This window comes from Micrasema longulum, unplaced genomic scaffold (genome assembly GCF_059751315.1).
Source record: "Micrasema longulum isolate JH-2025_06_02 unplaced genomic scaffold, ASM5975131v1 h1tg000015l, whole genome shotgun sequence".
Lineage (NCBI taxonomy): Eukaryota > Metazoa > Arthropoda > Insecta > Trichoptera > Brachycentridae > Micrasema > Micrasema longulum.
In genome coordinates, this window is record NW_028277223.1 from 477,196 (window position 1) to 501,272 (window position 24,077).

General features: G+C 30.8%; 1 protein-coding gene across 1 annotated transcript in view; it reads right to left on the minus strand.

Moving 5' to 3' along the window:
• Positions 1-24,077, minus strand: part of ken (zinc finger and BTB domain-containing ken and barbie protein) — a 135,578-nt gene that overhangs the window by 46,284 nt on the left and 65,217 nt on the right. Inside the window, exon 3 of the mRNA XM_088241463.1 lies at positions 23,609-23,720. The gene's annotated coding sequence lies outside the window, so the exon portion shown is untranslated. The remainder of the gene's footprint in view (positions 1-23,608; positions 23,721-24,077) is intronic.

The following is a 24,077-nucleotide window of genomic DNA, read 5'->3' on the forward strand; positions in this document are numbered from 1 at the left end:
GAGGAAATTTACCTGTCATTGGTTGATTTAAGTACCCACTTTGCAAAATGTGTAACATTCACCATTCTGCCTAAGTTAAAACATCCGCATTTCCTCAATTCTTCCATCTGTTGACTTTTGTGAAGTAACAGAGATGAAAGCTTTATCATGTAGGTGAGATTCATCCGGCGGAACCAATTCACCTACTAGGCAACGCCTGAAAATCATTTTCCGTTTCTTATGCTTCTTACACCAGTTAGTTAATTTATCAATGTTTTCAGTATGTCGAAATGTTTGCAGACGGGCTGGGTTTCCTCTATAGGAAATAATTTAGATCTAAATTTTTTGGCCCTGACAGTACACCCAGGTTTAAGAAATATCACATTAAATTTTTGTGTCCTCACCGGGAATCGAACCCGGAACCTTCCATGCGGGAGTCATGCGTCTTAACCACTACGCCTAATGATGTATGTTAATTTTGTGTGGTATTGGTAGCATTATTTTAAGAGACGGATTGTTTTTATTATTTTTATTTTTATAAATAAGTTACATTTGTGTTTTTATGATTTACCCAAATATTTCAATTTGATGTGTCATTGTTAATAAGTTGAAAAATAAATCACTATTAGATAATGGGAACTAAGTTATGGCAGAGCGGGGTGCGAACCTCGGACCTCTGATCCGTGAGTTTACGACACTAGCCACGTGACCACAGCTTGATCCATTACTACATTTAGATTGCTCCGAACAGCAAAAAATAAATTTTGAGGCTTAAAGTGGTGAAATTTCACAAGGCCCGAGATCCTAATTAATCAACTAAGGCCCGAAGGCCCGATGCCGACGGTTGCCTGCTAGTAAATAATTAAAAATTAAAGTCATGTTGTTCTATTATTTGTGTTACTTTTTTTATTTATTTATTTACAAACTCTGTAATCTGGTAGCCTTAGCATATTTGTGCTAAAAGAAGGTAATCCAGAATTACAAAATATGCACTTCATTGGATTGAGAAAACAGGGAAAACGAAAACAAATGAAATTTCCTACTTTTAAAAAAAAGCGATCTAAATAAGACCTGTTTTAAAAATTCTCTTTGAAATATAAGAAAATTAGTTTCTGTATTTTTTTTTAAACAAAACATATATGTTTTAATAATTTTTCAATTTTCCCACTAAAATTAACGACCTATTAGGAAGTTTAGTGGTTTTTTATATTTTTTAGTGAACTATCAAACCGAGCCAAGGTTTATTTTTTACCGTCGTATTTTACGTCGATTTTCTTTTTAAGGTTTTTTTTAATTTTGATATTACTCCGCCCGTGACGTCACAAGTTCTCGCCGGTAAGTTCTGCTGACATTTGAAAGTACAGCCCCATAGCGTAAAAGTACACTAAACGTTAAAAAAAAATACTACTGGAAACCGGAAATCCATCACAACAAAGTTTAACTATAAAATTTTAAAGCGGCCTTGAAGTGGTTTTTCACAAAAATGGTAATGCATAAATCATTAAATAATATCGCAATTATTGTTAATGCTGTAATTGATTGGTTGATTATATAAAACTTGTTACGCAGTTAAAAGTATGTACTTCGTTTTTATTAAAACCATTTTTATTATTATTTTCATAAATTTTCGCCGTACAATTAATATCTTTTATTTTTACCATGAATAAGAAAACATTTTTTACATGTTATATTCTGTAGCCCTGAACTTTCTCATTAGATTTTTTTTTCAACAACAACATACAGACCTCGCTTCCTCTACATTCATACATCGTCTTATGCACACACGCCGATTATTCCTACTCTTGGTATTTGATGGACTTGATCACGCCATGTCTTTCTCGGTCTTTTTCGTTTTCTGCATCCATCAACAATCGCATCGCAGATCCTTTTAGCCATTCTTTCGCTGTCCATTCGCTCTACATTTCTAAACCAACGCAGCCCCCCTTATCTTGATTATCTCGATAATTCAAGTCTCAGCCTTACACACTTCACGGATGTCGACATTTGTGCACCTATCATACATAGTTTCACCACACATTCACCTGAGGGATCGCACTTCGACAGCATTTAACCTACTTTCATAATTATTTCAATTCCGTACTTCACTCCCATACATTAGAGTTAGCACTAGAACTACATTGTGAACTGCTAGTTTTGCCTCCTGCGTTAAACTAAATTTTCATAATTTTCAAATCTTTTTTCTTATATTACATAAATCCCGCTGAATACGCGTACTGATGAGATTTTTGCCATTTTTTAAAACATTCTTCAATCTGAATAAAAAATTTCCCGCTTAAACGAATGACGTGTTGATTGGCTTATGTATATAAAATTCCTGTTTTAAAGAGCCTGACCTTGAATGAGTGAAGGTAGATCGCTTACTATATCCACTTCCTTTTAGCTTGACCGTACATATTAGAGGGTATTATGCAACTATTAACCAATAAACTGCCTATTTTAGAAAAGTTTTAAACACGATTAGTAAAAAGCGCATTTAAAAAAAAATATTTCGAACGGTTCTCCGAAGAAATACCGAGCGTAAATTTGGTGTAAACTTTTTACTCGGCGCACTTTATAACTTGTTCGCTTTCTACATAATATTGCGTTATTATTGTCAATTCACGTCAGTAAAATAAGCAAGTAACAAAAAACTACAAATCGTATACACAAGTCTGAAAGTTTAACTCGTGTAAATGGTTGTTTATTTTTTACACGGTGCGTTTTTTGCTAGTACGCTTTCTATATTTAGTGGAGTTGTCAAGACCGTTTGTATGGTAGTTATTTATAGGCACTGAAAGTAGTTCGGTTGCATGGACCGCGTACCTACTCAATGGCTGTTACAGTCAACCCAATTTTCTATTGCACAAACTGTACGCTCGGGTACAATCGGTATAAATGGAAGCCTTGGCTATTTGTATTTTTAAATTATTAATTAATTATTTATCAAAATACGTCATTTAAAAATAGAAAAATAGTACATTAATATTAATAAATAAATTAAATGGATCAAATGCTTTCAGTAAAAATCGATTAACAAACATTTATCCCAAATATGGATATGCTGACCCCAGTAACGTTTTATTGATAATCTTTTTTGATTAAAAAGTATTATTTCGAACAGCAAACAATATGTTGGCATAGCGCATCAAAAAAAGGTTTATGTCATTGTTTGATCGTTTACAGTATATTTAAATATTTGATTAACTCTGTTTATGTGTGTGTGACAGAACGTTTTTAAATCAAATGTTCTAATGTGACTACTCACACAAACTGAATTTTTATGCTTGCATGGTTCACCGGCAGGCACTTAAACTTTAACATAGGTTTATTATACATTTGAACGCACAGGAATTTGAAATGAATTATTTGATAAAATAAATGTTGAAAACATCAATAATTTGTATGTGCTCAAAGTTAATTTACCTACGAGTAAATCTATCAACGAATCGGGCTGCAGTCCCGTGGTTAGGTTACGGGTCGGAGCTTCTAGGTTCGAACCCCACTTACCTCAACTCGATTCCTATTTTCTAATAGTGACTTATTTACAACATGTGTAAAATGGCCCCAAAATTGAAAATACTTAGGCAACGCACTGCTTATTTAAAAAAATATATTTATTATTGTTTTTCAAGTATATTTTAAATAATACGATTTGTACTTTATATTATTGTTTATGGTGATTTAAAATGTCGTCATTTTCAAAAAAATCCCCTCAAGGGCATTGAACAAAAAAACACAATCCGTTTGCAAATACAAAGCGCACAGGAGATGTAGGAGTGTAAAGTGGCTATTTAAAATGCCTAGACTTCCATATCCTTTTTCAAAAATGTTTTCCCCCTCTGTCGCAAAAAAATCTGATTTTTAAAATTTTTCAGAATTTATAATTTATATAAAAAGTATTGCATAATTGAAGTGAGAGTCTATTCACCAGGGGCGATTGAGGTTAGTAAACCTTTTAATTTGCAGTCACTGATAAGAGATAAAAAGGAAAATGCCCGCTGAACTATAATCGCTTTTCATTGTCTAGTTAAGACCATACGCTTTATAATATTTATTGAAAGATTATTTTTTCATAAATAATATTTATATAAAGAAGACTCTTACCTAAAAATATTAATCGTCTTTTTAGTTTATTTATTTTTAACAACGTACAATTGTAATAAATAAGTAAAATTGTAATAAGTTTCTTCATTATTTATAAACATGTTTTTTTAATCTCAACTTATTTTTGGTATATGTCGATGAATCAAAAATTTGAAGTTGTTAGTTATGGTATTATTCATAATAAAAATATATAATATCTTATTAAAGGGACTACTTTTCAATTCAATAAAGGTATAACCCTTAAAATTAACGGTTTTATCTTTTGAAACGAACGTTTTTATATAAAAATAAATAAACTAAATAATCTGTCAGCTCCGTAACTAATTAAAATGTTGTAATTAAATTTAATTCTAAAACTAGTAACTATTGTGTACATATTTCAAATAATTATGCTTCTATGTCAAAACTTTAGTCAGTTAGTTCTTGTGTGTCTGTATATAATTAAGCAACAATATATAATGGCGAAAAATTGACAGTCTTATGTATTGTATATTATTTGTGAACGTTAATGTATATATATAAATAGAAGAATCATTGCGTTGTGGTAGAGTGGGGATTTGAAACTAGGACCATTAATCCGCGAGTTTACAACACTACCACCAGACCACAACCCGGCACCAGTTTTAATTATTAGTTAAAAGAAATACCCGTATTAAAAGAAAAAAATTGAGGTGAAGAAAGTACACTCTACTATCCTCCCCCTCAAGTTATTACGAGTATCTGCATTAGATTAGAATTTACTTTCCTCATTTAAGTTTGGTGTCTGAATACGGGCATGAGTAGGGAATACACAACGTTTTCAATAAATATACTGCTGTGCATAGTATTACATCAAATTGTTGTATTTTTTATTTCTTCGGCAATAAATAATTAGTACAATACAAACAAACAAATTAATTAAAAAAGATATCTAGTAGATAGACAATTAGAAATTTGATTATTACATATTTAATTTTAAATGACTGGTTGGACGTCCTTGATTTAACGAATCTCATAACTTTTAATGTGCTTAATAATCGTACACGACAAACAGACAGCGCTATTTTATATTAACAAATCTATTACTAATTATTATATTCATTCGCCTATTCAGAGACTACAAAAACTTAACGTAGATTAACGTATATATGCAAAACAATTCGAAATATAATTAATGTACAGGAACTTTTAAGGATTTATTTTGCATTGTTCCAATCAATTTTGGAGTACGGTATAATCGGTTGGGGTGGTGCGAGTGATACAGTTTTAAATAGTGTATTTGTTGCACAAAAATCCATAGAGTCCCGATACAGACATCTACTGAAGAAATATTCCATAAATCACAACTTATGACACCAATACAGTTATACGCTAAAACAATACTCACTTATAGATTCAAAAACTACTCTTACTCAAATGAAAGACATAACCCCCACAATACATCACATACAAATAATATAATCACTAGATCCTCAACACATAGACAATTTAAACAAATACGAACTAATACCACTTTCGGATAAAATGATTTTGAGTATTATTCAATTAAAATCTATAACATACTTCCACTATCTATTAAAGCAATTAGTTATGAGAAAATGTTTAAAAAGGCTATAAAAAATGGATAGTGGAGCTAGGTAGAAGTAAAATGGATTGACTCATTCGCCCATACCAATGCTGAATCAACTGCTCCACAACTGTATAGCTTATGTTAGGTTTTTGTTATTTTCATTGTGTGTTTAGTAATATAAATAATATAGATGTACATAAATACCTTGTTTTTAAAACTGTCTGAATATTTGTTAATTATGTTTGTTTTTTAAGTTAGTCTTCTTTGTTTATTCTCAAATGTAATTTAAAAAAACTAAATTGTTAAGTGTCCTCGGCACGGGAAACCCCAATGAGGTCACATTATTTTTATTATTAATTATAGTTTGTAAGCGGAAAATATGAATAAATAAATAAATAAAAATAAATAAAATAGCTCTATTGATATATTTTTCTCTTCAATATCAAATTTAAAGAAACGCTTTTTAGAAAACTTAATAATAATTTATTTAGTAAGTCATTTAACTATTTTGTGTTCTAGCTCTATTATCGTAATTTTGTTGGCCTTTTGGTATTTCTTTATTTTTTATTACTTCACATTTTACAAATATATGTAGTCACAGTGCGTTCGAATGTTAAATAAACCTTAGCTAATATCGACGCTGGAAAGGAAAAATTACCAAGTGACATGTACCAACTTTACAGACGAGCCAATTAAAGTATTTTATTATTGTTTTTTTTTTTTAAGAAAACAAATTTCATTCATAAAAATTTCAAATACAAGATTCTTCAATTTCAAAGAAAACTTAAATTGGCCTTTCCATAAAATAGCTGCTACATGACGTTTGAAAACCTTTTCTTTTCCAGGTTCGATAATATGTTAGTGCTTGTTGGTGAACCCAGATACACAAATTTCGTTTGTGTAAATAGGCAAACTAGAATATTTTATTCGAAAACTAATTCATAAGTTTATTAAATATTTAAATGGACTGTAACTACTTATGTAATAATTTCTTAAAATAAATATTTTAACAATCAAAAATTAATAAATAGTCTTGTAATATAAAAAATGCAGATACGAAAAAATGGTTGAGAAAAAAAAAATCCCTATTTAAATTTCAGAGTAATAATTAAATAAAGAAGCCCTTTAGCTCATAGCATAGAATAAAAGCGTCCAAATTTTTGGTTGAACTTTTAGCTTAATAACAAACGTGTAACGGATGGATGGTGAATTCTCGACCCATGTACCTACGGCCTATCGTATTGCTGTAATAGCTTACTTCGTGGTTAATAACCATATAACTGTTTTTCTTCGTATGGGCGACTCTATTAGCCCGTGACGTGAATTTAAATACATGTAAAATTTCAAAAGTGCATTGAAAACACTAATTCCCATGTTTGATAAAGCCAGCGTTGTCAACCCCATTGAATTTGAAAGCAATCTACCGAATTTGACGGAAAATCTATCGATTTTCAAACATTTCCCTCCACGACAATCGGGTTGATAACGAATCTACCGATTTATTTTTCAGAACATACCGATTTTCACTCGATGGAGGTTGGCGACGCTGCGCTGGGTGAAGCCAATGCATGTTCTGTACTGAACTCGAGTAAGGAATTACATAAAGCTCACACATGCACACATATTATGTATACCAACACATGCTTCCGATAATATTGCATCTATATTACGATGTCAACACATGCATAATCGAATATCACATCTCACATCTGTATGCAAATAATGCGTGACCCACATTTCTGGAAAGCGTCCATTCAGTGACTTGACTTATGTTGATAAGCCATAGAATAGTGTAATGTCTCACACTGTTTTATTCATTTAAGCTAATGGAATTCATATTTATGACTAATGGTATAGATAGTATGAGATTATAATTATTTACATTGCATAACGCATTTATATATATATATTTGCACACATTTTTTTTATTATTTCTCAGCAGTGCACTCGACGCCTAAAAACAGTAGTATGGTGTAAAAATATAATATATGAAAAAAAATATTTTTCAAGCAAAAATGCAGTGACCTGAAAATGAAGAAAAGAAAGATGAATGTTTAAATTTTAATTATATTTGATGAAAGCACAAAAAAATATAATTTGTAATCGAAATTCTCGATCACTAGGATTATTGTTACTAAATCTGAGGATTCTAAGCTTTGCACATAATCACTTAGAAAAAGTTTTCCAGGCATTAAAAATAATTTTAAAATTACGATTTTGACTATTTTTTATTTTCCATTTCGTGGTTTTGTTAGCTGATTGGTTTCTGGTTCGATCCCTAGATCTTATTGACATAAAATATTTTTTATAATAGATTTTAAATTTTACACAAATATTGTGCTGTCCGTACAAATTAAGTACCAGTACCAGTCTAGGAACTATGAAATATTCTAGTGTGAAAACACCGTTTTAAATTAATATTTCATACCAACTATGCCAGAAATCAAACCTGAGACACTTGCATAGTAGACGAATGAGTTGACCATACACCACGGTCGACTAATTGTAATTACATAAAATATGATGTTACTGAAATTTTTCATTAGTTTTAATATGATTTAAATTGACTTAATAAAGCGAAAATAAATGCAGTTTTGATTATAAGTAATTGCTAAATTTATTGATTGATTTGGTTTTTATTTTGTAGAACTCCATATTTAAACTTATAATGTAAGAAATCAAACACTGATATGAGTCTACTGAACACTTTATTTTATTTTTACAAATATAAAGTTTCCCCTTCTTCGGGCATTTTCAAACATCATTTATCGATTTCAGCAGGCATAAATATTTTTTTGCGGTACTGAAAGTAGTTTCAAGGACAGTGCTAAAGTGAAAATATTTACATCAATTTTATTTTAACGTCTTAGTTCTATAGGTATTCATTTAAAATGACTTAACAAATGATCAAGATCATACGCAATTTTCGCTGAGTGTAATGTCCTATAATTTTTATTGTGCGCCCTATCAAACTTATTTCCTGATTACGATGAAAAAAAAAACGGAGTTATCTACAATTGTGCGCAAAGTAAAATTAAATTTTCTGTACGAAGATGTATTTTGTATTACAGGGAAAGCGTAAACCGAGGTTAGTGTAAAAAAAATAAAACAAATGATCAATAGTTATTCGACTCACGTTTGTAATAAATATTTCAACCTTGGTACTGTTATTGGTTAAGCCGTATTGACACAATTAGACTTTATAATTTCACAACATAAAAATACTTTTGTTTTTCGTCTTCTTAGTTCTTTATCCAAAAATTCGCAAAAATTGCAGTTTAGTGTACTTTTGATTGATTTGTGTTAGTATATCATTTTTCTTTTGTATATCATGTCAATGAAATTTCAAGCAAGGCATTAAAAATGTTGGGCTTTATTTTGAGAAATACAAAAAATTTCAAGTCCATCCGATCATTGAAAATATTATACTGTTCTCTTGTAAGAAGTAATTTAGATTTTTTTTTAATACGTCACTAGAAAAACGTGACATATTTGGACTTAATAGTTGTGACGTCAAGATTCGTCACAATGTTCTAAACACACTTAAATGGTCAGGAACATGTCAACATGAATCGTGACGGATTAGGGGCGTGGCTAATGGAATGACAGTTTTTGTGAGAATTAAAAATTACAAATTTAAAAATATTTTTTACGCTATAAATAAGTGCAAAACTTATTTTTTACCTTTATTACTCCAAAAATGTTATGTTTCATTACTATTTATTGTAAATTAAATTTCGATGATGTGACGCCTTTTTTCAGCTTCAATCCAGAAATCGCTAACCTGAAGCAATAGTGAGATATCTCTGAAGAACATTTTCTGAGATAATTAAACTTTGAGGTGTGCAAAGTGTCTGACTGAATTCAATTACTTGGAGTAGATTATGAATACTATATTTTCGCATAGGTTCCCTCTTACTTCAATATTTTATTATTAGAAAACATTAATTTATTTAATTTATTGACATATTTGCGTGCGTATCTCAAAATTCTAAATTTTAGGTGTATCTCATTTTTGCTTTGGACTAGAGATATTATTTTTTAAATGATGAAAATTTTTGAAAAAAAGGTAAAATGGAAGTCTAGGCGTTTACAGGGCTTATCACCTGTTGTTGGCTGGTTGTTGTGGCACTTTGTAACGTCCATCATTTGACCTATGTTTGAACATCCATATTTCTTCAATTCTTCCATCTGTCGATTTAAGTTAAATTAAAGAGCTGAAACCTTTATTCTTGTGAAGAGATTCATTTGATCTAATTATTCTACATATAAGGCAACGCCTGAAAACAATTTTTAAATTTTTAACAAACTTCAACAAACATTTGGACAGTCTCAAAATATTGTAAGAAAAATAATAAATTAAAATGAGCAAAAAGTAAGTCGATTGATAAAATAATATATTTTCAAACATTAAAAATAGATACTCAACTCAAGCTTTTCTTTAAAACAAAGATAGGTACACGCCTTTCGGAAACAAGTTTCAAGTTCATAAATAATTAAGGAGAGATTAGCTCATTTCATTACTAACTCAAAGAACGTAGGTACCTACTAGCGATTTTTTGCTTCAAAAATAGCTAACCCACGAAAAAAATCATCATCAATCATAAAATATTGTATCCTTCACATGTCGCACAAAATGGCGCCAAATGTAAAAGGAAATACATTATTTTTTATTTTATACATGTAACTGATAAGCCATTAGTATATCACAACGTAGAAGCCTTCATAGAAGCTGTCGAAAGCCTTTGATATGTCTATCATCTTCGGTAAAGAGAATTTAGCTACAGTTCAAGGCGAAAGAATTAAATTGTTATCCCAAATTGGACCTCGATTACTTCACAACTTAACACTACTTGAAAAGTCGCAGCGAGTGGGCAACATCCTCGAATCGTAGATTCCAGCATATCCTGGTAAATTAAAGGCATAGAGTAAAAATAATCGAGACATCTTTTTACAAAATAAGTGCACGTTTGGTACTAGTTGCGATTGCTACATGTTCTCGCTGGATTAGAGGCGAAGTAGATGAGGACATCGGAGCTAAGCAATGGAGCATGTGTGAGAGAATGGCAGAAAAAACAATTCTTGGCCTTGATGTTACTTACATTCGAACGTTTTTTCTGCAAAGCAGGAACTGCTAAGTGAGATCCCGAGTTCGATAGTAAGAAACGTGAGCGGGCGATGAAAAACAATAGAAACTCTCGAAGGAATCGGGTAAATGGATTAGCAGCGTGACATTATAAAGTATATAAATATATTATATAAAAATCATGATATTCAGGAACCCCATAGGTAAACAGAAGTATTCGTAAGGGGTCTACAGACAAACTATTTGCTGACTTTTTGATGCGTGAAAGCGTCTTCTTTTTACTAAGATTTTATAAAAAAGTATAAAGATATCAAAAAATTTAACCGTCGCGCGTCGCGTCGCGTTTGGAAATTTTGTATAGATATTTTAAAAGAATTTTAAAGTGGCTTAAATTGCGGCAACATTAAAATTACAATTCATACACAACACTTCCAACATAACATTTTTTGTCTCACACCCCACACCAATAAGCGCAAATATTTTTAAATAACTCTTAAAAGACTGTGGTAAATAATCCCTTTGCGCGCGGTGATGTAACATCGTTTTACCACAAGCAGAAGACTTGGTAACAAGCAAAAGACGGAATATTCTCAAGTTCAGACATTTGAAAAAAAAAGCATGAAGACACACAGTTTAATAGTTCCTTTTCCATAATTTATAAAGGTTAACATATAATTTAGCCCTGTTATAGCAAACAAAATAAAAATCGTAAATTCGCCGCTCATAATTCACGCGTGCGTCCCCCATCATTGTCAATAACCAAATTCGTTTCGCACAACACCGGCTACGGCGGCTACCGAACAGCGTCTGTCTTCTTTGTTATGTATTTTATCTTTGTGCTCTCTCTAATACAGATGTATGGCTGTATTTGCGGACAGCATTCTTCGGGTAGCAAAGTTAAATATTTTTTGTATTAAAATCTACCATGGTTATACAAATTGTATTTTCCAAATCCGGTGTGAAAATGTCTATTTGAAGATAATAAAAAATATAATTTCATCATTTTTTAAAATAAGAGAGATATATCAAGTCTTGTATCGTATGTCGACTAGTGTGACATAATAGCCACACAAGAGATAATGTCGCACAATTATGTTAATCTTTTTATTTTATACTACGTATTTTTTAATTAACCGTGGATTTTTTTTTCTTTAGTATTGTAAATATATATTTATACATATTTTTCTGTAACACTCGTAGCTGTAAAAATTAAAAATAAAAAAAAAACCTATGCACAAATAAGTATCGAAGTCGAACTTATTTATTCGTGTACAAAATGTTATCTCTGTCCAAGCGGATGAAGAATACATAGTTTTATATGTGAAATAGAACCAAAACCTTGGATGGGTATTTTCGACTCGATGGCTACTCTCAAGTAAAAATCCTGAAATGGGAAATTGAATGGAGATAAGTCTGCCTCGAAGTAAAGTGGATGGCGTCGCCGTCTTCCATTCTTTCTCAAGTCCTGGGTTCGATTCCTAGCCAGTAGGTGGAATATTGAATTAAAATATGGTTTTAACAGCGAAATTTCGTTGATCATTTAAAACTGAACTGTAAAATAAACTGATGTAAATTAGTAACTTTTTTAACCTTATAAATGCGGGTATTTATATTATTTTGATTTTGAAACTGGAAGCTTTTCCATACCACTATTTTTTTTTTTGTCACTTTTATACATTATTCAATATACGCCACATAATCATATGCTGTAATATTATGTTATTGCTGTTTACTTTCCAATAAAAATATTTTGATAGCTATTAAGCGAAACCGGATACCTTAAATCTTTCGTATAATTTTAGAATGCGAGTATAACAACATAATAAGTGTGTATATAGTATATATATGTATAATGCTTTATTCTATACGTACACAACAATGCGATGTACAAAGTACACCGTGAAACTAGTTTTGAGTTTTTAACTATTGGCATCTAACAATATGCATAAAAATAAGAGAAAGAAAAAATGTATGGGCTATCCCAATTGAATACCGTAAATTGACTTTTTTTTATATAAATAGACCACGATAGACCGCCACTCACTCCTATCCTGGCATACAATATTACGTTCTTCCACATTCTTTTTCTGTTCAAGGCTTTTGGTTTATCTGATCATGCCACGTCTTCTATGGTCTTACGTTTATTTTTTAATTTTTTTTAATTTTAATTTATTTATAAATCATAAAACACAAAGTATTTAACAAGTATAATACGTTGAATTATATTCCCATGAGTTACAACAACTCAATTCGGGACATAAATAATATTAACATTTTTAAAAAAACACGTATTGAGAACAACGAAGAAACAAAGCAAGTTTAGCGCCTTCACAACTAAATATAGCACAACAATATATACGCCAAAAACCTTGTTTTACACAAGCAGAATAAATATATTAAAAAAACGCTTTTAAGAATAGAAAAAAGTAGTGAATCTACTAAGAGAGATAAGGTCATTAACATCACATGTCATGCAGATGATGCAGCCATAGTGATGATGAAAACATATCCATCTCAGTAAGTAAACATCTGGATGCCTAAGAAATGTCGTATAGTACATTGAACACATGATTATTGGAAACATAATTCGGATATACAAAACGTGTGTCAGACCGATCATTGTGTATACAATAGAGGTGAGGATAGATAGAGAGAAAATAAAAAAATACAAAAAACTAAGGAGAAAAACTAAATAGAAAAACTAAATAGAAAAACCAAATAACTGCTCAGAACGTCAGAGATGAAAGTACTAGTAAGTAAGGCAATCGCAGAGAAACCCCAAAAAGGCAGAATCTAGAGTCAAGAAGTTAGACGGAATTGTAATACCCAGTGCATAGTAAATAGACTATGGAGAGAGTACGTAAATAATTCCATTAGTCGACAGCTCCAAAATCCCCTATGCTATTGTCTACAAAATCCTGGTCGTTCGCCATCTGCCCGGAAGACCACCAAGAAGAGGTAAAAACAGCTAAAACTCGAAGTCTTAGGAGTTAGCTTTTACCGAAATATTTTTTTTTTGTCCCATTTTCAAGAATTATTAATAATTTAATAAATAATTAATTTAACACTTTCACCATCACCATCATCAAACCCTTACTCGCGCCCTGTGATACACAGGGCACTGCATTAAATCGAATATAGCGTATCTCGATCATCTGTTACAGGAATGCAAGGTGATAAGTCTTAGGCTTCAGATGCCAGTCCAGGGACGATGAAATATGGCAGAGGAAAACCACCGGTCGGATTTCCGGGCGGATGAAGAATTTAGTTGTCTGGATACGTTACGTTATTACGATACCCTTGTGACATTAGACTTATTATTAAAGCAAAATTACAGAATATAAGTCGGCTCAATTCTGATGGTTAAAACAAACATTAATAAATAATGCGGCGGTATTGGAAACTATCAAAAAGATTTTTGAAACGGACCTTTTAAAACCTAAATTAAGTACCATATTTTTGTTGTTTTCGGAAATAAAAAAATATATAAATGTATAGTAATAAGATAGAAATAGGATAGTAGATAAAATTAGAAACCACTCGTAGACCTAGATGTGTACAACGTATTACAAAAAAAATCTCCATTAGCATTGAATTATTTTTTAATATTTCGATAAACGGTACAGGATTTATACGCACCTGTATTGTTCTTTGCTGTACCCACGGGGTATCAGGGTTTGACTGCCGGCAAAATGACAATTTAAAATATTTATATTTCGAGCCGCAGTTTTATGTGCTGTGATTCGCCACTCTTATAGGACCCATCGACTTGTTGTGTTGTAAAAATATTGTAAAGTAATGCATTATTATTTTTTAGTTATCATAATTAGCATGTTTTGTGTAGACTTCACATGGGACCGCCCACTAGAAGGTTTTTAGTGAAGGTAGCCATTCATGCGGTTGGCCGCTTCAATATCCTTGAAATGCCTCCATATATCAGTTATTGGCTGCAGTACAATCAACTCTGATATTACGTATACACCCGAGCTCAGCGTTAGGATGATGGTAGCAAAACATATCGAAATTCCGCAATACGGTCGCTTTGTCGACACGCGGTGTTTTAGAAAAAAAAAACATAAAAAAAAATAGAAAACACAATTTGAAAGCATTTTGTGAATAATTAATACAGTAATCTAACTGTAATATATGTAACTAACGAGGGGTACGACTCGAAGCCGGTAGACATATAAAAGTCGGGAAGTGGTTATTTACGATAGGGAAAAATAACTTTTTTTGCAATTTTAAATCAATGAGGGGCAATGAAATTCTAGAGGTAAAAAAATATATTTGTACTTTTTTAATATTTTGAAATATCAAATTCCTGCAAAAACGATTCATTGCATTGGCCACGCCCCTAATACGTCACGATTTGGTTGAATTTATAATTTTGTTTGTGACCGCTTAAATTTGAATAGAACATCGTCACAAATCTTGGCGAACTGTCAAGGCCAAACAAGTCGCGTTTTAGTAAAGACATACTTTTAAACAATTTAATTTTCAAAATTCTGTATGAAAACATTTCTCCACAAATAATTTTGAAAACATTGATTTTGAAAAAGAAATGAATTTTTCTAAATCCACTTCACGTGTTTTTATCGGTATGTCATATTTCCCTATTGTTTACCAACATTTAAAAGAAGTAAAGTAACTGTCCATAACCACTCACCTACTTTTCTATGTCTACCGGTTTCGAGACGTACCCATCTCTTCGTCAGGACATTAATTACACTAACATGCAAATCCCACTTTATGACTTCACTATTGCATAAAAAAAATAAAGCCAATATGCTGATAAACCACGTACTGTTAGTAGCTAAAAATTACATGCACTGATGATACTTTTTTTCAATTGTTTGATCTTTCGGTAGAAACAGTACAAAAAAGAGAAAGGGTGGAATAAGAGTTTATAAGGTGATCATTTTAATGGAACATACTATAATGAGCTATATTGAAAAGTTATTAAATTATTGATTAATGGGACATTATTAACTAACATTAATAACAATTTCGCAAAAGAAAGCACTCTATTTTTAAAGGTTTGAATAAATAATAGTGAGAGAAATATGTGCAAAATTCTAACAATATCGATACGTTTATCTACGCATTAAAAGTGTCAAAAGTTTTGTTCCACCGAGCAAGTTTTCCTTTGATTATTATTTATTTAATTTTTTTATCGTTTTGAGGTGGGCACTTTTTTTCTTAAAAGGCTATTAAAAATTTGAGAGGGAAATAAGTCAATTTTGAAGTCGAATTAAATTCTGACATAACTGTCAGTTTCGGAAACGAGTGGCTAGACTAGCTAGATGCTGCCCTATTAACATAGCCGTAAAATGTTACCAATATAAAAAAATAATTGAGTTTTTTTTTCCGTCTGTTTTACTTTCTTCCGGAGTATATGCAGCAAAACGTTAAAGGAACCGACTTTGTCGTCGCTCGGTAGATAAATACAGACGATATAAAGCATATCGTCTTTTCAAGTGTCAAAAGTCTTTAAAAAATCATGTTTAAATGAGCAGTTTTTTTTTTAATTGGGATTTATAGGAGTTAATAATCACTTTGAAGTGGGCACTTTCTATCACAGAAGCCTATTTAATAGAGAACTATTTTAAATGCTCATGATGTAAGGAACGCGGACTAATTTTTGCGGTCATTCATTGGTTCGTTTCGATCATATGATGTTGATATGTCAAGTAGGTAGAACATACCGAGATAGATACAGATAGTACAGAAGTTAAGTATACTGTCTCGATATATACAGATGAAGACAGCGTTCATAATCGAGGCACTGGACAAAAAGTGGTAGGCTTTAAATATTGCGAGCTGAAGCTAAATTTTCGATCGTGCGTAGCAATAGCACTAGAACCTTTTTAGTGCCGTGCGTACCGAATGTGAATACGATTTGATTTTCTGATAGTGTTGTGTACCTCGCAAATATTAATATCAATTGTTGCACAACTTCTCACACATAAATCTCGTTTCGGTGGCATTAACTTAACATTTTTGCCCGAGTGTGTAGGTGTTAAAAATGTTTCAAGGATACCTCGCTATTCAAGTGTTCGTAAAAGCATTATTTGAAAGTCAAGGAAGCGAGGACTTTTCAGTAAAGGAAAAAAGAATCTCAAGTTCTTGGCAATTATCTAATAAAGCGTAGCGTATGCCGTCTTCCTACACGAAATGAAAAAACAGCTATAGTTTGGCGTAAAGCAGAGGTTTCAAAGCTACGCGGGGTAAAAGTGGCCGCGAACAACTTGATTCCTGCTCGCGGTCTTGTCGTATGCAACATAATATTTAGCATAGTAAAAAATATATATATAATGCAAATTAATTAATATTTTATTACAATCAACTAAAAATAACAATTTGCTAAAAAACGTAATTGCTTACAAACATAAACGCGTCTTCTTAAATCTAATAGATAGTCCGAAAAACATTATTTTTTATTATTACGAAACTATGTTTCCATTAACCCTTAATAGGACACATATTTTGTGTTGATTCACGTCTTGCAACCCCATTTTAAGATAATAAACACATTGCTTTTGAAAAATCTGCGTGAAAGACAGATTTACCGGAATACGTTTTTGCGATACTCTTATTTATTTACTTATTTTATTTTATTTAATCATATCAAGACACTCAAGATTGGCTCAAAAAAATAATGACGTATAGCTAACTCTATGAGACTAAAAACCCTGTGCTGAGTTGGGAAACAACAAAATAGAAAGTGGGAGCATACATATAATTTTTATTATTACGATGCCCTATCATAACATGGGCTATCTTATCGTTCTAGGAATGAGAGAACCCTTTTAATATCCATTCAATAATCTTATTTTTTTACCATCTCTTTCCTAGTAGTAGCTGCTCGATTGTGGAATAATGTACCCACCAACGTCAGAGACGCCCCTTTTTTATATACATGTATATGAAGATTGAAATGTCACTATTTAAATACACGAGTTTTTCCTTTCTCCTCCTTTTTTTCACATCCGACCTCTTCTCTTCATAGTGTAGTGAGGATTTTAATATTGTTTTTGTTCCTAAGAAAAAAAATATGCATATTTATTCTGTTTGGTAATAAAATAATATGAATCTAAATGCATATACCTAAAATACATCCATGTATTTTTTTCCTAATACTGAACAGTTTGGGTGGACAGGAAGAAATTGCTTTAAGGCAATATGCCCGCCCAAATATGTTTATAAAGTGTCAAATAAACATTTTGTGACATAATACTTATTATCAAATAAATACCTCAATTCTACTGGTATATTTATGTGCCACTTTGTTCTAAGTGTCATGAAGTGTTAAACTTGACTATTCTTTATAATCATGAGTCGGTTTGTCTTTGCCGTTTTTTAAGCTTAAGATGATAAAAATCTGATCTTTAAAACAACATTTGGATTATTCATCGTAATAGTAATTTAATGTTGCATTAATATAAATTTATACTGTACCGCAGACGTCATGTTTATATTGAGTATATTTATTTGTAATAAAATAAATAAAACAACTATGTTTTTAACCACAATTATTTTTTTCCACCTACCGGTTTCAAAGCAAACAAGCTTTTTCGTCAAGGTTTTTGTAACTTATAAATTCTTTCCTATTTTATTTTCATCATGTTTACTTAATACAATAAATCAAGTCTTTTTTTCCACATTAATATTTTCAAAGATAGACAGGAGTGGACTAAAAGAAATATTGTTTATTTGGTTATTTGTTATTTTTTTCTCATTATGAATCGCTTTTTTAATTAGTATTTAAAGCCAGGTATTATGATGTTCAAAGACGCATCCAACAATTCGCAATTTATATAATTTTTGTGCCTTAATATTTATATGGCTTATTTTATCAAGTCACTTTAAATATCCAAAAAAACGAAATGCCATGCTAATAAATAAAATAAAAATTTCACACAATTATCAAGATCCTATTAAATTTCTATAGATGCTGTGAATGTTTCGTTTTTTAATCAAAAACTAAAATATTGATGAACACATAATATTGGTAAAGGATAAAACAAGGAAGTACACTTTCTTCCGTTTTGAAGTTAAAAATGCATATATTATCGCAATAAGCCATTTTATACGTGAACAAAACACCAAAGTCCACTTTAGTCATAAAAATGTTTTTTTTAAGTTGAAATAAAATTCTGAAGTTCATCTTTTTGTAATGCATAAAACATCAGTAAACTAAAAATGTTATTTGAATACTGTCGTTATTAAAATAATCACTATTTTACATTGAAAGTTATTTATAGATTGATATATTCTCATTTGGTTCGTAAGTTATCATGTTTTGGAATCACAAATTCTTGTTTCCTGAACATTTCGTTTAACTTTTTAACTTTATTTGCACGGTGCGTCATTGACCGGAGACAAGCCCGTTAGATTTTGAGGAACAATGTGGTCCTCCGCCCGAGAAGTTTGAAGACCCCTGGCCTAGAGCAGCGCTAACTAAATGCAAGGTCTCCGGTCCATGAGAAATTACTGTCTTACTTGGAGAGTCGTTAGCATAATGTTTATTTTCAGTACAATGAACAACAAATTCAACATTTGCCGCGTTGCTTGTCCTCTGAATGCTATTATTTTTTCCACGCTAATTTGCCGAATTCTCGTCTGACTCAAAGTGCTTTTTTCTCATATTTAGTATTAAGTAATATGTATGTTGTCATTGGTAAGTAAAAACTGGCTAAGTACGTACAAGGATGACGAAAACAATACATTTTCTTACGCTTCCGCATAGCATATTTTTATTGTTGAATATTTCAAGGTGCCTAAAAACATACTCGATATTTGACGATCGTCAAGCTGCGACAAATAACAATAGAGTATTTTCATTTTTTTATTTTTAAAGAAGTAAAAAAATACGACAGCGTGAAAATTAACATGTTTATCATCCGATGTCAGATAAATTTTCTACGAAGGCTTAAAATATTCAATTTTTAATGGATCGAAAACGAGACGTTACGCGCCCAAACGGCACGACTGACGTTTTGGCGCCAAACTTGTACGCAATGTTTGTTAGATGTGCAGTCGGCGGGCATAACGCGTGACGTCAAAATGACGTGTGCCAACTGCGAACCGTTTTGTGTGCCCTCATTTTTAAACCCAAAAACTATAAACTTGTTCCAAATACATCGATAGTTATATTATTAGAACCGTAGAAATTCACTCTAAATAAAAATCATATTATCAACGTTATTCCCGACTTGCGAAAATACCCTATTGTTGAATGTCACTAAATGCACCTTCCTTAGGCACTTTAATAAGCACCCGAAACTTATATGTCCTTGAAAATTATATATATTTTTGAAACCTAACAAACCTTATATTTTTTATACGTTTTCTTTCCTGAATTCTCTAATTATTTTCATCTCATTACCTGATACTTCAGTCCTTATTATATTGTAATGTGTAAAACAAAAATATTTTGAACATTCAAGCTCTATTGGCTCACTAAAAAGCGGCTAAAATTTGATAGTAAATGTGTATATTACATATTTATAATTATTTTATTATGAACTACTTTAAAAAAAAAATTGAACCAGTCTGTTTTTTGGTTGGCTGGAAGATATTGCATTTAGCAATAAGCTCGCCAGAATGTACATATTTTTGTACTTGAAGTTTAACAAAATAAAAATACATAAATTAAAAGTCGACCGTCAAATGTTGCGAGTTGCTACCATATATACAGTAAAACTCCAATCATCTGGGTTAATGAGTGCCGGAATTGATTGCTTTTGAAATAATACGGAGAATTGGAATCACATTAAAAACTTACTTGAACATGTCCAGCAAAGTCAATTGCACGATTAAATTAAAATTAAAAACTTATCTTTATTTTTTTATTTCCTGATTATGATCTGGATATTTGACAATCCGGATAACCGGAGTTTGGATAAACGGAGTTCTACTGTACTGTGCTCTATATTTGACGATCATCACGCGTCGGCGACTAATTAATATCGACTGTGTTTGTAGGCATCTTATACTACGTAGGTACCCACTGCATTTTACCGAATATAAGTACTTGCTGACACATTTTTTACTATCCTTAATTTTTATTAATTTTTAAATTTATTGTAATTAGTACATTTTTTTTATTTCATTTAATGTTTATTTTTTATTATTGTATGTATGTTAGTTATTTCTAAACTGTTCTATAATTTATTTATTTTTTATGTTCTATGGTGGGACATTAGGCCATTTTACTGATTAAAAACGTATTTATCTATATCACTTCGTTCACCTCTCTATGATACCTATTGTAATAAAATTGAAAAAATCCAGCATAAATTTCTCCGGTTTATTAGAAGAAAATATAAACAATTTTCTTCCCTTATATACCTACATTATTTACTTTAAAAAAAAATGAATAATAATATCTAATCCGGATTTTTTTTATAAAGTTGTAAATAATATTTTTTATGTTCCTGATTCGGTCAAATGTATCTATTTTAATGTACCTAATAGACCATTGGCATGTGTGCATATTTATATTAGATATATTGTAATGTTGAAATCAAATTTGCACATTTATTCTCTGATCCCGAGAATTCACTCTCTCGGAAACAAACACACTAATGACCAAAAAATATATGTATTTGCTATAACTTAATCAAACTTCAAGAGCCAAATATTCTTTAAATTTTTTGAAAAATTGAGTTTCTAGTATTTTCGTTTGTTTTTTTGCATATTTTTTTTTTAGTTTTAAATTGTATTTTCGTCTTTGTAAATTGTTTATAACCTCTGTATAGGTAAAAGCCCTTTGGGCGTTAATTAATAAGTAGCACCCTTTTTTAATAAAATTTATTTCATGAATATATATTGAATCAGGTTGTGGTTCTGTGGCTAGTGTCACGGACTCACGAACCAAAGGTCCGTGGTTTGAATCCTACTCTACCCCAACTTGATTCCCATTTTTTAATAGTGAGTTCGTTGAACTCGTTGAAAATGGCCCTCAAAATTAAATATTTGAGCAAATCATAAGAACGCAAATATTTCTTTTATAAAAAAAAAACAATTATTTTATACATGCTATGAATAAGGAAACTGAAAGAAGAGATGGGAAACGAGTTGATAGTTTATTGATATATTTTTTTTATACAAAAATAAATTATTTATTTCTCTGGCTTTAAGCTGACAGTACACAATATAATGTAATACAAAATCAAAAGGACGAAAAACCAAAAACCACAGTCAAAGTAGGTCGATTGTGGTTGCAATAGGAGCTCGTATGCAACCATGTCGACAATATATGCACTAGAGGTAGCTAATAAAAGAAACAGTTAATTTTAAAAAAAGTTATTGTTACAAAACAACTAAAACAAAACTGTTATTTGAAAACAGCTGCAACAAGTTATTAAAATATTTAAAAGTCATTTTTAAACTGTTGCTGAAACAAAAACCTAATAAGTATAGTAAATTAAACTGTTTCGATAAATAATAGCTTAAAAGTGCGTGGGCAAAACCGTAGCTACATTAGGTCAGGGTACTTAAAACTGTTTCTTAAATAATAATTCAAAACAGCGTGACACGTAACAAGTAACAGTTTAATTTACCTCTGTGAAACAGTTCCAGCAGTTGCTTGTAATAGACTTTTTGCGGTTGTTGCTCAACTGTTGTTTTGAAACAGTTTAATTAGAGAAACGGTTATTATTAATGCTACTTCTTTTAAATAACCGAAAATTTCTAATGTACACTATTGTGGAAATTTGGCTAGAATGCAGGTCTGTGAAATTGATTCTAAGAGAAAATAAATAGTTAAGACCATTTTATCGTCATTTTAATACTTTATATTTTTTTTGTTAAAGAACTGTAATATGTTGTCCACGCGGTGGAATGGTCAGCGCGTTTGCGTACCATGCAATAGGTCTCGGATTTGATTCCGGACATGGTTGACATTAAATATTAAATTTTAATTATGTTTTTACGCAAGTATATTTTATAGTCCATGGAGTGACACCTGAAGTGTAAGTAACATAACTTCACGTAACAAATATGATCAAGATACGCTGCGCTTTGTGTAGCAATGCAATGCCCTATGCACCATTAGGTGCGGAAAGGGAATGATGATGATGTGTATACATTTTCAGACCCCCAAACACAAGAGATTAAAGTAGAATGATTTGTCAACAATATTTTGAGTTTGTCCATATTTTCGCAGAAAAAGACTGTATTCAACTCATAAAATATTTTTGTCACAAAATTAAAACGTTTGTTTAATTTTTTTTGCTTATATACTCGTAGTTTCTGTTTATAATGTTACAAAAGAAATAGTATGAAAGTTTAAAAACAATTCAAATAAACAATTTTAAAATAGACAAAAATACTTGCAATCCACTTCATTTCATAAAAACAAGAATTCGTATTTACGAGTTACAGAATTTATTTTGGAAATTTGTATTTTTTTGTGAATATTCGGTAAATGTATACCAGATAGTAGAAAAATTTCATAAATTAAATATAAACTAGCCTAAAAACATTAACTAAACTAAAATCACAAATATCATAAACATTTCTTGGCAAAGTTTTACTTTTTTTTTACCAACGAGCGCTTTTGCCTATTTGGCATCTTCATGACAGACGTCCTGAGCTGGACCAGTATTGAAGATGTTTACTAAGGCAAAAACGCTCGTTGGGCAAAATATATATTTTTTAAAAATTAAAAAGTGCAAAACTGAACCAAGGAATTTAATTGATATTTATCAAAATCATTGGCCATAGAGTTTTATCAAGAAGCATCTACATAAAAAAAGGAATATGATATAAACATAAACTAGACTAAAAACATTAAAGGACTTAAAAAAATATTAGGATCATTATTTTAAAGTAAGTAATTATAATGCATAGGTTGTTTGCAATAAATAAATTAAAAATCTTACGTGGTGATTGTCAAATTGTCGAATGCATAGATATGGCGACCACCAATAGCTGACAAGAAGGAGAATCATGGAACATGAAGGTTTCCACTCCAAAATAGATGCATTATCTTATCTGAAAACAAAACAAAACATTATTGAGAATATTACATTAACTAAACAATTTTTTATTCAAAATAATTAGACGTTGGTTAAACTGTTGAAACTGCTTAATCTTAAAAGTAACTTGGACTCATTTTTCAACAGTTTTATGTAGTAATTTATTTAGTTTCAATAAAATCAATAATTTTCAAATTTAAACTCGACATTTTACGGTACAGTATTATTTAATTCCTTTTCGAAACCATGTAAAGAAATAATCGATTTGAAACATAAAATTCTATTTTTGTATATATTTGTGTGGTAATGAGGAAGTTCAGCGGTTTTAAAAAAAAATACTGTTAAACGAAACCAAATTTTTTATTTTGAATTT